The following is a 12,903-nucleotide window of genomic DNA, read 5'->3' on the forward strand; positions in this document are numbered from 1 at the left end:
AGTAAGAATAGGATTGTTCAAAACAACCACAAACTTGTATGAGATAAGTTTGTATGCACTACCACATCATATGCAAATCTCTCTCATTAATATTCATTGTGTGTATCCTGAAAACCTGACTGACTGTATGTGTCCCCGAGGGCTAGGTTGAGAGTAGACCCCCCTGCTCTAAACATTTGTACATATAATGGGTGCATTAATATTAGTACCTATGTTATAGAATTACCCCCTTAGTTTGTAAGCTGTTTGGGACAGGGACTTATACATAAATTTAAAAAAAAAAAAAAAGACGGCTATAATCTGCCTTGGATTTCCCTTTGAAAATTTAGGAAGTGTACATATGACAGGAACTTCTCTGTGCCCTTCTTTTGCACATTCCCTCCAGTCCCTACCCTTGTCTTTTTTAATGTAGGCAAAAGTAGTACATGTACTTTCACCTACACTGAGATGGGAGCCAGTTTTCAAAAGGGATAGCACACATACTTTTCTCCACTAGCAAAATGGACAGGACTGGGAAGGATCAGCAGAAGAACATGCAGGGATTTAATTGTGAAATCTCCAAACCTGCTTCCTGCTGATTTACACTACATACTTTCCACCTGCATTAATTCAGGAAAACTCTCCACCAGCGTTATAGCAATTTTTGAAAGGGAAACTCCATAGGGAGTTTTCCTTTCAAAATCTACTAACAGATCAGTAGGTAGTAAGTGCCTAACCACTACTCAATTCCCCTATCCTTGTTCCTTCTCACTCAGTACTTTCCTCGCCCTTAATTGTCTTGTCTGTCTGTATTTTTAGATTGTAAGCTCTATCGAGCAGGGACTGTCTGTGTCAGGTGTTCAGCGCTGCATGCGTCTGGTAGCGCTGCATGCGTCTGGTAGCGCTATACAAATGTTAATAATAATAATAAAAACTTCCTTCCATATCTTTAGCGCTTGCACAACCTGCAAAAAAACAAAAGCAAAAAAAAAATAATAACCCCAGGGTATCACATTAAATATGGGTTTAGCACGCAGAGAAGTGCAGCATTACTGTACTTTAGTAAAAGGGCCCCATAATGAATACGTTCAATGAGAGAAACTTGGAGATGGCAAATTTAATCTTAATAATAGGACTAATATAAAACAGTATAAGAAATATAAACTTTTAACAGTACAACAATCATATAACAGCAAATAATAATGGAGTTCCTCTTTCTTTTTAGTTTTTTGCTGTTCTACTTTTAGAAATTGTAAACCACTTTGTCTGGTAAAAGTTAAGCAGTATATTAAGTTTTAGTAAAGATAACCGTAAATATTGGCACTGCAAAAATGTAACCATCTCTGGGGAAAGATGACATGAGGGGTCCTTTTACCAAGGTATGCTGAAAATGGCTTGCGGTTGTGTAGGCGCGGGTTTGGGCGCACGCCAATCCATTTTTCAGCGCGCCTGTAAAATGACCTTTTTAAAATTTTTGCCGAAAATGGACATGCGGCAAAATCAAAATTGCTGCGCATCCATTTTGGGTCTATGACCTTACCATCAGCCATTGACCTAGTGGTAACCGGGCGCATGTCCAAAATAAAAATTATTTTTTGGCTGTGCATATCGAATATGCACCAAAAATGAAATTACTGCAAAAGCTACGCAGTAGTTGGGCGGTAACTCCATTTTGGCACACGTAGACGCTTACGCAGCTTAGTAAAAGGGTCCCTAAAGTAGGAGATCCAAAATGTTGACAATACGGCTGCTGTCATGATCCATGAGTAGTCTGTAACTTTTTTTTTCATATAAAAGGATGAGATTTGGATTGTTGTATTACAAATTGTTTGCTCTAACAGAATTCATTTTTTGTTTCTGGTGACTTTAGTCATCTTTTCCCAGAGATGGTCACAAATGTTATGCATAGAATAGTATTCCAGCACATACACAGATCTGTGCCGATATATGTATTTCTGCTCAGACATGAGGGCAGCATTAGTTGCCCTTAGTGCAGAACTGGGTGCACAGGTGTCCAGTGTGCCCTCCCTGATTAGTGCACAAGTTTTGCACAGGCCTTACTTGCATATAATTTGCACTTGGAAGTCATGTGCTAAGCCATTGGCCCATGGCTCTCACACAAGCTTGCTGCATGGGCTCCAGAGCAGTGGTGTAGCCAAGGGTGGGCCCGGGTGGGCCTAGGCTCACCCACTTTGGGTTCAGGCCCAACCAGTAGCAGCACACCTATGATGTGGCTGGCTGGGATCCCCAAGCCCCACCAGCCAAAAACTGCAATAGCTGTCCCTCCTGCATACCTTGTAAAAAGCAGATTTCCACCTGCTTTTTTTAGTTGCGAGTAGCAACTAATACATACTGCTCATGTTGGCCCCACAGCCTTCCCTCTGATGCAACTTCCTGTTTCCATATAGGCAGGAATACATCCGAGGGAAGGCCAGTGCGAGCAGTATGTATCAGTCTGATACATACTGCTCGCACTGGCCTTCCCTCGGATGTATTCCTGCCTATACGGAAACAGGAAGTTGCATCAGAGGGAAGGCTGTGGGGCCAACATGAGCAGTGTGTATTAGTTGCTACTCGCTGCCGGTGAAAATCTGCTACTTAAAAGGTATGCGGGGGAGGGGGATATTTGAGGGACCATATGGCATCCAGACGAGAGAGGGAAAGACCAAATCACTTGTGGGACAGGGCGGAGTTCTTATGCCCACCCATGTTGGGCCCAGGCCCACCCAAAATTGGGTGTCTGGCTACGCCCCTGCTCCAGAGTGAGTGAAGCGGTCACAAAGTACAAGGACCATTCACAAATCTCTTCCTTTATTCTGTCTGTTACTTAATTATATTTGCTTCATTCCTTCTGTTTACAATCTGGGAGGAAGAGATTTAGTAGGAATTTAAATCTCTGTACTTGATCAGCTACCTTGTCAGGCCTGTATCCATCCCCCTCCTCCCCACAATAAAATAGCACACCTGGATGTCTACCAAGGGAGGAGGCAGAGACTAAAGTCAAATAATTAGGGGAGCCAAGTGTTATATGAGACACATTCCTCATTGAGAAAAACTGAAACAATAAATAATTAAAACGTCTTTCACCTCTCCCATAATTACCTTCTTCATCCATCCTTCCTTCCTTCCATAAGAGCATAAGAATAGCCATACTGGGTTAGACCAATGAGCCTTCTGTTTCCAATAGTGGCCAATCCAGGTCACAAGTACCTGGCAGAAACCCAAATAGTAGCAACAGTCTATGCTACCAATCCCAGGGCAAGCAGCAGCTTCCCCATGTCTGTTTCAACAGCAGATTATGGACTTTTCCTCCAGGAACTTGTCCAAACCTTTTTTAAACCCAGATACGTTGCCCATGGTTACCACATTCTCCAGCGGTGAGTTCCAGAGCTTAACTATTCTTTGCATGAAAAAATATTTCCTCCTATTTGTTTTAAAAGTATTTCCATATAACTTCATCTCTTCACATTTTTCCCTCCAAATTCTCAATTTTTTTTCCTCCTTCTGTTCAGGGGCACTACTGCTCTTACAAGAACATAACAGTTCCTCTACTGGGTCAGACCAAGGGTCCAGCTACCCTAGTATCCTGCTTCCAACAGTGTCCAATCCAGGTCAGAAGTACCTGGCAGAGTCCCAAACTTTATGCTTAGTAAAACTTTCTCAACAAATATATTGGCAGGGCAGGTCTAAATTGTGTGTAGACCAAATAACACAAATTAAAGAAAGGAACTCCATCAGAAAAAGGAAAGTGAACTACAGTCATACTTGTATGGAACCCTACGTATTCCTCATATCAGATACCAGAGAGCCTACTTGGCTGAGGAATATTAAGCTGTGGTTTCCGTCTACTTATAGCCATGCAGTGGCCCAGGAAAGGGGGATAGAGAAAGAAAGAAAATTAGATATGATTGGAGGGGAAGAAGAGAAGCTCAGGGGGACAAAGGGTGGAGATAGAGGATTGTATGGGAAAACAAGCAGAGAGAATACATTTGCCAAGGTTTATTACTTTTACTCAGTTACATCTGATGCTTGCAGTTAAAAGTAAAAAGTAAAAGCAGAAGGGAGGGGTAAATGACGATTCCTCAGAAAAACCAAAAGAAACAGCAAAACTGGTAACAGGATTTTGCTGTTGCAAACCTTAGTCATGCAAACAGTGCATCATCTCATTTTAAAATTTGCTGCTCAGTAAATATAACCTGTAAGAACAGTGGAGTTGTCTGTGTTTTAAAAAATTGGTTAGTGGCATCCAGCCAAACAGATCAGTGATGAGTTGGGTCATTTTAAAGTGGAGATGAAATTGAAGTTGGTTGCAATTCTTGGTGAACAGACATATGTTTCTAGCACAACAGAGTGCTGGACATCCCATGGAAAATTTTACATTCGCATGACTGTCCACTGGATTGATAGTCTGCTTGTCTGGCCTTAAGACTGAAGAGTTTCCAAAATCAAACTCGGGTATACATATAAAGTATCACATACCATGTAAAATTAGTTTATCTTGTTGGGCAGACTGGATGGACTATACAGGTCTTTATCTCCCGTCATTTACTATGTTACTATTACATTTGACATTCTTGCATTAGTGGAGTGGAGGAGTAGCCTAGTGGTTAGTGCAGTGGACTTTGATCCTGGGGAACTGAGTTCAATTCCCACTGCAGCTCCTTGTGACTCTGGGCAAGTCACTTAACCCTCCATTGCCCCTGGTACAAAATAAGTACCTGATGTAAACCACTTTGAATGTATTATTAACATTTGTATAGCACTACCAGACACACGCAGCACTGAACACCTGACACAGAGAGACAGTCCCTGCTTGATAGAGCTTACAATCTAAAAATACAGACAGACAAGACAATTAAGGGCGAGGAAAGTACTGGGTGAGAAGGAACAAGGATAGGGGAAAGTAGTTGCAAAAACCTCAGAAAGGCAGTAAATCAAGTCCCAGGCCCATTTCCCTTTCCCCTTTCTTAAAGTCAAACAGAGTTTGCCATCAGATGAAAAATAAGTACATAAGCATCCCCATGCTGGGACAGACCAAGGGTCCATCAAGCCCAGCACCCTGTCACCGACAGCATCCAAAAGAACAAGCAATTTGTACCGCCCATCCTAGAAATACTGTATTATTCCCTCGTCCATTCAATAATATTCTATGGCTTTTTCCAGGAAGCCGTCCAACCCTTTTTTGAAGTCCACTAAGTTAACCGCCTTAACCACCTTTTCTGGCAGTGAATTCCAGAATTTAACTACGCGTTGAGTGAAGAAAGATTTCCTCCGATTCGTTTTAAATTTACCACACTGCAGCTTCATCGCATGCCCCCTTATCCTAGTATTTTTGGAAAGTGTAAATAGACACTTCACATTGACCAGTTCCACTCCACTCATTATCTTATAGACCTCTATCATATCTCCCCTCAGCCGCCTTTTCTCCAAGCTGAAGAGCCCCAGCCTCTTCAGCCTATCCTGATAGGGAAGCCGTCCCATCCCCTGTATCATCTTTGTCGTCCTTCTCTGCACCTTTTCCAATTCCACTATGTCTTTTTTGAGGTGCGGCGACCAGAACTGAACACAATACTCGAGGTGTGGTCGCACCATGGAGAGAAACAATGGCAGAATAATATCCTTATTTTTGTTTTCAATCCCTTTCCTAATGATACCCAACATTCTATTTGCTTTCCTAGCCACAGCAGCACATTGAGCAGAAGTTTCCAAGGTATCATCAACAACGACACCTAGATCCCTTTCTCGGTAGTTAGGACAACAACAGACAATCTGTAATTGGACAGCATGACAATGATAACACAGATGAATATGAAGATGCAAGTGATGAATTAGCAGTACCACTAATGCAGGTGATAATGACGATGATGACGATAAAGAATTCGTTGCTATAAGGAAGTCAAGTGCTTCATCCAGAGATTCCTTTGATCAGTACCTGCGGAGCCAGTTAAAAGGCATCCGTAATACTGCAGCCTGGCCTGATCTAAAGGAACCTTTTATCAGACTGAATAATCTGCTTCCTAATAGTGAAGTTGTTGAACACCTTTTTAGCTGTGGTGAATTAATGACTCACAAGCACACTCATATGAGCGACAGCCATGTTCAAAATTTAGTTTTACTAAAAACAAAGTAGATTGAATTGTAGAGCAATCAAATTTTGGGGACAAAAATGTTCACAATAGTTGCATTCATTGTAGTTACAGTATGTTTACTTTTTACTCAAAAACTATTATATTAGGCAGTAACTTTTTTACTTTCACTTAAGTAAATTGTTTAATGTGTTTTTCATTGTACTTTTACTTTTACTTAAGTATTAAAGTATGCATTTATTTTTACTCTTACTTAAGTACTTTGATCTAATACTTTGAACAACACTGTTTCAATGTAATTTTAAATATGGTCCTAAGTGTGAGAAAATGACTGTTGTGTGTTTGTATGTGTTTGTTCAATGACTGTTACTTCATTTTCTTTCATTAGTTACATATTTGATCCATGAAATTTAAAAGGTTTAAATAGATTATGTAAAAAATATCCATATTAAAACAGCACTACAGATGATACAAATCTTATCCAACCAAAATAGAAAACAGTACTGCAGCAGGACAATCAGATAAGTCCAGAACACAAATGGAGAAAGTGGCCATACCTTCAATTACAGTCTTTAATTTTCTAACTAAGAACTTTATATCAAAGAAGAAATTTTGTAAGAATAAGCATTTCAGTCTGATCTGAAAGCCTGGGAAAACTTTTTATTTATTTATTTATTAACTTCTTCCTAAGGAATCAAACTTATTAAGAGGGTCTTTTACTATGATTGCCTTGAGTTATCTGCAGCAGGGCTCATAGGAATAATTCAAGCTAATCTTTAGTAAAAGACCCCCTTAGACCTTAACATCCCAGGTAAAGGGCTCCACAATGGAGGGAAGAATTTCTCATGCCATATATTGCCCTTTTCTTTCTTTCTTTTCTATCCATTAAATACTTGTTGAGAGCATCACTGGAATTTTTCACTACGATAATATGGAAAATGAAATAATTTTCATTTCAATTTTGGAGTTCCATCAAACATAATGGATGTTCATTTACAATAACAATCACCTATCTGTCTTCCTCACATAGGGGGTCATTTACTAAAAGGTTATTACATGCTAATGGTATTATTGCATGTTATCTGCTGCAGAGCCCCATAAGCAGGTTTTCAGGGGCCAGACAGGGGTGGAGGTAAAGTGATAGGAGAGGTCTGTGCAACATGATGGCTGCAAAATTTAAACCAGACAGGCTGGCTGCTTTGCAAAATATTTATTTAACATGCTTATAATTAATATTCAAGTGCTAGATTATTTTTAAACACTGGCCATAGAGTTTTTTTTAAATGCCTATATGTCCACCTTTTACTCAGTAATATCTGTCCATTGTTTACATTCACAATCTCTATATCATGTATATTTTTTTTTTCATTGAATCTTGCATCTTTTCAGAAAATTGACCTATTTGGCCTGATCTTGAAGTTCTGGCTTTCCAAACTGAGTCTAGATTGATGATTTTAGGTTAGGATAATACAGACCCTGAGTTTTACGCTCTATGTCTAGGGTAGAATGTTGACTGCTGTTCCATTTGGGAAGCCAGTTGAGTTGATTGGGTAGAGCAGCAGGGCTGGTGGAAATCTTCACACCCCATCAGCAAGAGAGAATTGAGTTGGCCATGTCAGGTGGTGGCAGCTTGTGCTGCAGCTCTCCTCTTTCTCTTCCTTAAAAGTGGAACCACAAACACATTCAAACTATGTGATCCTGAGACTACCACTTTTTCAAGCTAATCTCATGCAGCATGAGATCAGCATCAGGTCTCACCAACACCTCTTTTGGACATGCTCCCAGTGCAGACCTTAAGGAAAAGAAGGAAGAGCATTAAGTAGATCAGGGTTGGTGGGGCAGACCAAGTTTGATTTGCCTTTAACCAGGGGTGTCTAGAGAGGGGGGGGGGTAAGGGGGACAAGATTTCCTGGATCCTGTGACTGAGGGGAGCCTGGTGCTGGGGTCTGTCTCTCTCCTGCTCCTGTGTGTTGGGACCTGGGTGATTATGTTAATGTGATTACCAGGTCCCAGCACACAGGAGCAGGAGAGTGACAGACCAAGGGAGGAGAGGAAGCAGGAAGGTAGGGGGTGGGGAGTTGCTGTGGCCCAAGTGGGGGAGGGCAGCCGCAACCTTTCTTCGGTCCTGGCTCTGTCTCTTGGCGGCCCTCCCTATGACACCCAGTACCCTTGCACTAGCACTGGCCTTGATACCCAAGATTTGTTGCTTTGCAAGCATAGATGTTTTCTTTCTTCACTCTACTAGAAACCCATTCATAGAACTACTGGAATCCACTTGGGATGCAGGGTGAATAATTAAGGTCAATTAGGTAAGAATTAATCCTGCCATGATGTCTACCCATCAAGAAATGTATTGCAAGACAAAAGGGTGATTATCAGTGTGCTGAAACATTTACCTACTCAGCAACTAGCTTGGATCTCTAATGTTCATATGCAATTATGGCATGCCTTATAATTGTTATTTTGTGCTTTTATGGAAGTTGCATGCTAATGTTTGTAATCATATTTTTTGTACATCACCTTCAGCAACTTGTATTGATAGTGAGATCAATAAGTGAAATAAATAAATGTTTTAGTATACTACTACTACTATTAAACATTTCTATAGCGCTACTAGACTTACGCAGCGCTGTACAAATTAACATGAAAAGACAGTCCCTGCTCAACAGAGCTTACAATCTAAATTGGACAGATGAACAGACAGCTAGGGGTAGGGAAATTGCAGTGGTAGGGGTGATAAGTGAGGGTGTTGAGTAAGAGAGTCATGGTTAGGAGTTGAAAGCAGTATAGTATAGTATAGTATAGTGCTAATAATGTGCACAGTGTCATACAAGATAAACATAAATATGTCAAAATGGCTGAGAGTGAAAGATTAACAGAAGTCATTCAGGTTCAATAAGGGAGATCTCGTCCCCAAAGAAGTGTTGGGGGGAAAGAGTTTGCATGAGATGTAAGGACCGAGGCAGCTGCAGGAGAGGTGTAAGGGCAGATCACAGAGGTGGGGTATTCTGAATAATTTCAACCTTGGGAGAAAGGGAACTTGATGTATTGTGAAGGGAAGTAAGCTCTAGGGGTAAGGGACAGCAGATAAGGGACCAGGACTGGAGGTAAAAATGACCTGAGAAGATAAATGTAATGGCCTCGGGCCGTGCCCTGTGTTCACACCCCAACTTACCTTTAGGCTGGGCAGGAAAGCAGAGTTTGGTTCAAGGCTCGGTACAGGGGGTTGCCAGCATTGCTTCCCTCAGCACTTCAGAGGCATTCCCTCCTGCTGGTGGCTCTAGGCGCATGCCCATATCCATGTAGCTTTTAAGTCCCATGGCAGGAAACTGGCTTGGAGACCAAGCCAATCTATTGCAAAGACAGAGAATGTAGGCTCCATATCCCTAAATAGGCCAGGAAGACTGAGATCAGGTCTTCCTGGCCTATTTAGGGATATGGAGCCTACATTCTCTGTCTTTGCAATAGATTGACTTGGTCTCCAGCTCCTGTTCCTGCCTTGTCTACAGCTCCTGACTCTGCCTTGGTCTCCAGCTCCTGTTCCTGCCTTGTCTACAGCTCCTGACTCTGCCTTGGTCTCCAGCTCCTGTTCCTGCTTTGACTCCAGTTCCTGACCCTGCCTCGCCTTCAGTTCCTAACCCTGCCATGTCTCCAGCCCTGCTCAGCTTTCCTGTTTCCAATTCTGCTCAGTGTTCCTGTCTCCAACCCTGTTCTGTGTTCCTGCCTCCAGCCCTGCCCTATGATCATGTCTCCTGCACTATCCCAGGTCTCAGTTCTGCAGGACCTGCCCCCAAGGGCTCTTATCAAAGCCACCCCAGCTCCTGGTTCTGTTGGGCCTGCCCTCACGGGCTCTTTTCAGAGCCACCCCAGGTCCCAGTTTTGCCAGGTCTGCCCCCAAGGGTTCTTTTCAGAGCCACCCCAGGTCCCGGTTCTGCGGGGCCTACCCCCAAGGTCCTTTTCAGAGCCATTCAACACCTCCCCACTTCTTGAAGCAATTTGCCTGCCATAATCTGGGACACCCATACCTACAATTGACCGGCTATGGCCTAAGGGCTCACCCACCAAGAACTATGACAATAAAGAGGCTTGAGAAGAAAGATGTCTGGAAATAGCATCATGATTTGCTTTGTTTATTATTGTATATTGAAATGAGGTAGATGCGACAAACCAGGGAACCTCATTTGAAGCTATAAACAATAAAATTGTGTTTGATTTTAAAGAAGTATAAACAGAATTATCAGGCTATGGAATCTTGTACCTTATGAGCTTGTGCATGTCACACCTCTGGATATTTGGGTATTTTTTTTTTTTAATGAAACACAAATCCCATCCTGTTTATAAGAATTAGGAATGGGTACAGTAGTATGTAAGGGCCGCAGGTGACCAGGACTGGCTCCGGAGTTTCCCTGGATAGGAATGTCTATAGTTCTTTCATAGGAATGACAGTGACCCTTTTCCCCTGCTGGTCTCCACTCCCAGAGGTAAAGGCCTTCCTGCAACCTCATTTTCCACCGATTTTATTTGTGAAGGGGTAGTAGTGGCAGCCCAGAAGGGCTGTGAGCAGCAATGGCAAGGTGAGATAATTACCTTACACCAACTAAAAGCAGGAGATTGAGGTGGGGCTGTGGGGTGAGGATGGGGGGAAGAGAAGTTTTTCTTCTGGTTTGCATGGGCTCTAGCTCTCTATCTCCTCCTTCCCTGGTGCAGACCCAGCTCAGGTCTCTTGGCAGGCTTTCTATTGTATGGATGACTGCCCTACTTCCCTAACCTAAATCCCTAAATCAAACCCTGCAGACAGATAACAGCTAAAGCCAGGACAAGCTATGTGTTTACACACATGTGGGTGTGGGCTTTCCTCATCCACATGGGTTCTTTATCAGAAACGGATAATAAATTGAGCTTTGAGGCTAGACTGATGTCTCAGTAGAGGACCTGGATTCCATTCCTGGGCCAGTCTTCTGCTCCCAGTATTTCCTGGGTTGGAAATACTGTACAAACCCCTGGAGGGAGTGAGACTTGATCACTGAACAACGGAGATACCTAGTAACCAAATTCAGAGCCTGTGATTGCACAGCTTCAAAGGGAACCCTGTTGCATCACCCCTGTTGCAATTACTGGGCTAAGGGCACTGGGACAGAATTATAACATGGGGGAAATCCCTGGAGAGGTGTAGAAGAAAGCTTATGGCATCATAGTAACAGGGAGTGGAGGAGTGGCCTAGTGGTTAGAGCACCAGTCTTGCAATCCAGAGGTGGCTGGTTCAAATCCTACTGCTGTTCCTTGTGATCTTGAGCAAATCACTTAACCTTCCATTGCCTCAGGTACAAACAGATTGTGAGCCCTCCTGGGACAGGGAACCACCAAATGTACCTCACCTTGAGTTACTACTAATAAAGGTGTCAGCAAAAATCCAAATTAAAAAAAAATCATGTCCAAAGACTAGTTATCATGCAGGGGGAAGCACTGAAGTGCAGAAAGAAACTTTTGGACCAAAAAATAAAGCTGTCTCTCAAAGACTGTCAGATAAAATTGTCCCTTTTGTCTGAGGTTATAATAAGCTGCCCCTTTATCTGAGACTGATAACAAGCTATCTCTTTATCCTAGACTGGCAATAAATAGACCCTTCATCAGTTTTGGAAAAGCATGCTTTCTTTTTATGAGCCTTTCCTTTCTGTCCTCAGCTACCTCTGGATGATTCATCAGCTCACACATTTCTAAGCTGTTCAGGGCAAGTTTAATTTAATTTAATGCTTTAAACAAAAAGGCATATAGTGCAGGTTACAATAGAACATTGACAATACAATCAACAAAAAATCAAATTACTCCCCCCCCCACACACACACACAGTGGTCACCACATGGAGCTCATCTCATGTGCCACATGTGCATGCGTGTGTGTGTGTGTGTGTGTGTGTGTGTATGCATCTATAAACAGTTACTGTAAGTCCTAAAACTCCTCTGACTTCATTGTACTACTTTTTTCAAAATTGATTTTCATTTTGGAAAGTAAAATGGAATGGAATTTTGTGGGGAAGGAAAGAGTTGGACCTGCTGAGAGTCCAGCAGTATGCCTACACAGGTGGAGCAGCTGGGCAGAGCAAAATGGAGCTACTGATGACATCATCTGCCGGCCCCTTCAGAAATAGGTGTTACTGTGGTGACAGCTGCAGGCATGTCCTTGAAGGGGCTGCTCAAAGGGGCACTCCTTTAGGCATGAGCACTGAAGAGTATTGAGGAGGGGAATCTTGGATTTTCTGGTTGAGGTGGGTGATGTGTTTCTTAATTGCTTACTCCTTTTTGACTGAGTGTAATAGGTAAAAGGAAAGTCAAGCCCTGTACTCCACAGGCTTCTTCTGTGGTTATGTCTGGGCCTATGGATAGAAACAGAGAAAAAGCAAACCCTGGGCCTTTAGGATTGAGATAAATGTTGTCCTTTTAGTCTGAAAATGACCCGACACAGGCCGTGTTTTGGCATGTAAACGTCTCCCCAGGGGTCAGAAATTCCTATAGGTATATTTATGGAAATATGAAAATAATCAAAGAATCAGGATATTTTGCCCAGAGTGTGGTGATTATCCGTGTAATCTGATAAACGCTGTTGGTAAAAAAACACCGCCAGCGTTTATCAGATTACACGGATAATCACCACGCTCTGGGCAATATATCCTGATTCTTTGATTATTTTCATATTTCCATGAATATACCTATAGGAATTTCTAACCCCTGAGGCAGGCGTTTGTGCACCGAAACATGGCCCATGTCGGGTCATCCTATATAATAATTCTCACCTCCAACGTTCGAAAGCTGCCTGGGACTGTGGATCCGTGGTCTGCTTCCAT

Source organism: Microcaecilia unicolor, chromosome 4 (genome assembly GCF_901765095.1).
Source record: "Microcaecilia unicolor chromosome 4, aMicUni1.1, whole genome shotgun sequence".
NCBI classification, from domain to species: Eukaryota; Metazoa; Chordata; class Amphibia; order Gymnophiona; family Siphonopidae; genus Microcaecilia; species Microcaecilia unicolor.